Below are 6,000 nucleotides of genomic sequence, written 5' to 3' on the forward strand. Positions count from 1 at the left end.
GGAGGTGACAGTGTCCGTAAACTCGTCCAAGCTGTTAGAAGCAGCCTTCATTGTGTCCCAGTCTGTAGACTCCAAACACGTGCGAAGCTCCTCCACAGCCTCGTTGCTCCACAGTTTTTTGGTCCTCACGACAGGTTTGGAGAGCTTCAGCCTCTGTCTGTACGCGGGGATTAGGTGGATCATGACGTGGTCAGAAAGTCCGAGTGAAGCGCGGGGCACCGCGCGATAGGCCCCGCTGATCGTGCTGTAACAGTGGTCTAATGTCCTCTCCTCTCTGGTCGGGCATTTAATATACTGCTTGTATTTGGGAAGCTCATGGCTCAGATTGGCTTTGTTAAAGTCCCCAAGAGCAATGATGAGAGAGTCCGGGAATGTCCGCTCCATGTGCAGTATCTGCTCCGCGAGTGCGCACTGAGCTGCCTGCGCATCCGCATCTGGCGGGATGTAAACAGCGGCCAGGATGAATGAAGCAAACTCCCGCGGAGAATAAAACGGTTTGCAGTGAATGAAAAGGTATTCCAGAGAGGAAGAGCAGTGCTGAGCAATCACTGTTACATCTGTGCACCAGACACTATTAATGTAGAAGCAGAGACCTCCACCTTTGGTCTTACCAGAGAGAGAGGCCTGCCGGTCCGCGCGCAGCAGATGAAAGCCCTCCAGCTTGAGCGCGCTGTCCGGGATGTCCTCACAGAGCCACGACTCCGTAAAACATAACACACAGGAGGAGGCAAAGTCTCTGTTCATGCTTCTCATCAGGGCCAGTTCGTCTGTCTTATTCCTGAGTGATCGTACATTGGAAAGGAAGATCCCAGGAAGAGCAGTTCTCAGTCCGCGTCTCCTCAGACGCACGAGTGCGCCGGCTCGCTTTCCTCTCTTTCGGCGTCTCACTTTCCTGATCAGAGTCTGCAGTAAATCTGTCGCAGATGCGACAAATATTGGAAGTAAATCCACAGGTGTTGTAGTCCTGTGGTTAAGAAGCTCTTCTCTGGTGTAAGAATATCCAGAGGAGTGCCCAGACACAGAAGTTATGCACAAAAACAAGACAGAAGTAACGCACTGAAGCACCAGGGCATCCATACGCGGCGCCATCTTGGATCGTAACGCAGTGCTTAAACAATGGGAAAAACACAAACTTTGTCCAAAACCTCTCATGTTTAACTGTTTCCCACTTTTTCTTTGGTCATTTTAGCCTTTTTGGCCAGGGTGAAGGGAGCATCTGCCATCAAACAAGAAGACAGCCGCATGTAGCTATGATGATGTTTGCTAGTTCACCTTACATGCATTAATGTAATAACGCGGTTAGCCTACTCAACGTAAATTACACACGAACAACATTAAGCTACTCACGCAGAGAAGAACGGCTGCTGCTGCCATCATCATCCTCATCATTTCTGCTACACTGGCAGGGCTAGGGGCCAGGACTCTCCTCTTCGTGTTTTTGGGGGATGTTGCATAACTGGCAACCCACCCGCAGTAGATGCGCTCGGTGTGAGGTCTCGCAGCAAGCTATCAAATACGGCGCATTTCTGGGCTTTTAAAAAAAACGCTATGCGTCGCCAGCTGTTACCTCCTTTGACAGTATCACAGTATCACCTTAAAGCACTTGTTGCTGCTGAGTTTGCATCTTTTGCTGTGAAGTACAGCCAGACTTTTGACCGCTTCGCCTTGGGCATTTTTAATCTGTAGCTCTGCTCTAACAGAACGTACGTACTTGGGCCCGCCTACTATCCTCGGAAACGTAAAGTGATTGGCTAGAAGTGTGTCACAGCTCAGGAAAAAAAAGCACCGAAATAAAGCACCGAAATGTGCGCTGCTTTTCGGTCTGGTTACTACCGACACCGGTACCCATCCCTAATCCTTAAGATGTTGGAACTTTAAAAATCAAGCATTGGAGCAAGATATCAACTTTTTCTGCTTTTACTTGTCCTGATACCTGCTCAGACTGTCTCTCAGGATGAGAAAAGACGTCTTCTTTCCGCTTACGTTTAGCCTTCCTGCACTCATCTGGCTGAGGGAGGGGCATCATTTATCCATGGGTCAGATTGTGGTTTCAAGCTCGTAGTTTTAAAAGTAGGAATGTCATCACGGACAGTTTTGTATTTGTGATAAAAACGAGACGTCATCTCCTCGGTACCAAGGCTGAGGGGAGAGCTTAGGAGCTTTTTTTAAAAAAGAAAATGGTTCAGGTGCAGAGGGTTTAAACACAGGACAACGATGTGGTAAGATGAAACAATACCAAACACACCAGGACAGCGATCAGAGAAAACAGCAACACGCGATCCAACGTGCGATCCTGTTTCGGGGGTTGGCCCCGACACAAAGCGAGCAAGACTGAAGGAGTCTATCAAACTTAAGAAGTCTCTGGTTAGTGGATCGGAGGGCCAACACACATGAATATTAAAATCTCCAACAATTAATATTTGATTATAGCTTGGCACAGTATCTGCTAAAAGGTTTGAGAAGTCCTGATTAAAATCTTTGTGATATTTTAGAGGTCTGCATATAGCAGCAACGAGTGCCTCAATTCAAACGTGAGAAGTTCAAACCTCAGTTGACAGTTTTTTGCAGGTGAGCTTTTTCCTAAAAACAGCCGCCACCACACCCAGTCATCCTCGGCACACACCCTCCGCTATTCGATCAGAGTTTCCACTGTAACATTGTTGTTTTTAAAGGTCATTTTGAATAAAGCTCGAACAATCCCAGCATGTTTCTGGTCTTAGGCTCTAGTGATTGTTGTGAGACACCTCTCATTAAATGAGTCATTGCACAACAAGATTACCACGCATCCTGCACGCCAGCGTTTCTCCTTCCTCGGAGGATGCTAATTGGATTCAAACCAGAGAAGAAACTGAACTCATGCTTGTGGAAATATGACGACCCAGAAACAAAAACTATCCCGTATGATATCGGCCAATATAGCAAACTGTGTTTTTACATGGAAGAAGGAACAGTTGAGAGACTGGCTGGTAAAACTGTGATAAATTTCTTGTCACCCATTATCATTAAGAGAATTGCACAAGAGGCTGGATGAATACTATGCATCCTGCACGCCAGCTTTTTCTTTTTTTAATTTACCTTGGAAGCTGACAATCTAAACCAGATGAGAAGCTGGACTTTTATGAAAATGTAGCTCCACTAAATAAATGCCACAGCTGATTGCATCAGTGAGTTATTCTTACATGGAAGGGAGAGCAACTGACAGACTGACTAGTGAAAAATGTTAAAAACATACTGTGGATTTACTACTTATCATACCAATGGGAAAATGTATCAGCTAAGCCCAACAGTAAATTACAAAGGACCATAAACTGAATGAGGTAAGATCTTCATATGTAGCGGTTCCTTGGAAGTCTGTCCCTACGCCTGATGAACAACATATTTAAAATTAACACTGCATGAGAATATAAACAGATAAAGCCGTCTCGCTCACTCTTGGCACTGAACACGTTTGTGTCTCGGGGGTTTCCCCACGAGGGAAACTGACATGAGGGGCAGCAACTTATCTGTCAAATCCAACACCTGTATTTAGTCTGAGATCGTATCACAGGGAGAAAACTTGCTTCCTTTTTCTGCTGAAGAGACGCTGGTTTTTGCCTCAGTTTTTTCACGCTGACTTGGAAATTGGGAAAAACAGAAATGCTAAAAGTCGAGCTGAGATCCCATTATCACTTTGAAATGTAAGGAAAGCACTCGTTTAGTTTTGTGTATCCACAAATACATGCTGCCCTTACCTGAGGAGAAGGTACAGCGAATACGTTTAAAGAAAAAACGATTTTTATTCTTGTTTGTATTTTGGCTTCTTCCCTTTGTTGCCGAGGCTTGGCTCAGATATATTCAGTCAGTCGTGTTGGGAACACAGAACTGAACCAGCTTCTGATTGGCAGCTGCTTCACTCAGCCTGCAAATGCTGTAAAAACTACCTGGACACAAAATCACAAGCGAACATTACTCATGGAGTATATCTGGATAAATCGCTGTTTCCCAGTTTCTTACTGAAATATAAAGAAATGACGGGGAGCTGGAAACATTTGTTGGCACACTAGTTTGAAATGATTTGCATATGAAGGAGTTTAAACTGCATCCTTTTAAAAATATACTCCATGTGGAAACACTGCTCACTGATAAAGATCCTCGATCAGTTTACTTTGGATCAGTGAGTCTAGCTGCTGAAAGTAAAACAACTCAGTGTGATTTTTGCAGACTTTCACTCCACTCCGTGTTCTTGCGAAAACTGTTTAAGAGCTTCTCACGCCATTGCCGTTTAGCCTTTGATTTTAGGCAAATGATTTATCTGGTGACTCATCCTGCTAGCATGTACTGGAGTGTTAATAGCAGTTCAGTGCAAAACAACTGACCGAGGATCAAAGAAGGGCGGTTGCTCCTCTGTTGTCTTGCTGATACAACCTCAACGTGTCTTCACAGACCTTCAGCCAGTTTAGGAAACATCGATTTCTTTCAACACCAGTGTTGTAAAACTGCTTTAATGTGAGACACTTCCAGTATATTCTCTCTCCTCTTCTTCCCAGTGTGTGAGCGTACCAGTTTGCTTTATCTCAGGGGAGGACTCAGGCAGAAGAGAGCATGTATCAAACAGCCCAGAGAGTCCCTTTAAAATTGCTCCATACTCTGAGCTAGAAGAACATGCTGGAGCGCGCCTTTGACAGCACGCAAAGCCGGCACCCCGACTCCTGCTTGGGCCTGCCACAGAAAACCTGCAGTCTAAGCTTCTACAGATATGGCACCCCATGGAGGCCGAGTGCACTCATTACACATCTTTTCCTATTTAGAGACCTTTTATATATAAATAACGTGTCCTTCAGCAGGTCTTAAAATTAGGAGGCACCACACAACATGACATGTTACACTGTGTCCAGTGGCGGTCCTAGCCTGTTTGGTGCCCTGGGCAAACACTCCCTCTGGCACCCCCCCCCCCCCCACACACACACAAAACATATTAAGGATTGCACATTAACATAAAACTTTTGTACACACACACACACACACACACACACACACACACACACACATGAAGAGAGAGAGACAGTATGCATTGTATGCAAACAGCTACCAAACAGCCATCATAATTCATCACACAATGAGAACAGGACAAATCAACAACTGACAATGACTAATTAATATTAAAATCTGTAACATAATGTTTGGAGTTTAGTCTGTTACTGTTGCTATTTTTACCATTTCTTCTTGGAGCAACTGTAATGCACATAATTTCCTTAGGGATTAATAAAGTATTCTGACTCTGATTGGTTCAGGATGAGCTGCCATTATCCAATCACACATCTGCTTACCTGTATCTGTTGCTCGTTTCTCCTCCTCTTCTTTTCTCTTTTTTCTAAACTGAGCACCTGATGGCTTTGAACTTTTCTTGTCCATCTTACATTGGTTTGAATTTTGCACTCCAGTATGAACACAACTCCTCGAGGACTCGAGGATCACCACAACATAACCTAACAGACCTACACCTTAGTTCACAGATTCACTTTGTCTGAGGTGTATTTCTGGGATTTCACACAACCCAGGATTCAGATCATGAACACATAGTGGGCTTGGATTTACATCATTATGAATGAAATGTGCTCTATCTGGAAGCAGCTGGCCCCTCCCCTTTCGATGGCTTGTGTGAGACTTTAAATCATCAAACTGTAAATTTTAAATTGTTATTGATCCTTTACCCCGAGTCCTAAAGTGTATATTTATTTTCTTCTTATATTTGTTGTTTGTTTACTTGCACTGCTGTAGCTGGAGCCTCGTCATCTCGTCTCTCTATATGCTGGGCTGTCTGTAGCGGAGATGACAATAAAGTTTACTTTGACCTCAGCAGCGCGCAGGCGCACCGAGGGCTCTCGGTCACTTTTCGTGTAGAATTTCGAAAAAACATCGGTGCAAATTATAAGTCTGTATCATGATGTCTGGTCAAAAGAGCTTGCAAAGAAAAGCGTCTGGACTTCTTTAAGTTGCTTGAAGACGTTTCACCTCTCATCC

Source organism: Copadichromis virginalis, linkage group LG14, assembly GCF_057382275.1.
Source record: "Copadichromis virginalis isolate Kocher_CV1m ecotype Utaka linkage group LG14, C_Virginalis_male_GT1.1, whole genome shotgun sequence".
Classification (NCBI taxonomy): domain Eukaryota; kingdom Metazoa; phylum Chordata; class Actinopteri; order Cichliformes; family Cichlidae; genus Copadichromis; species Copadichromis virginalis.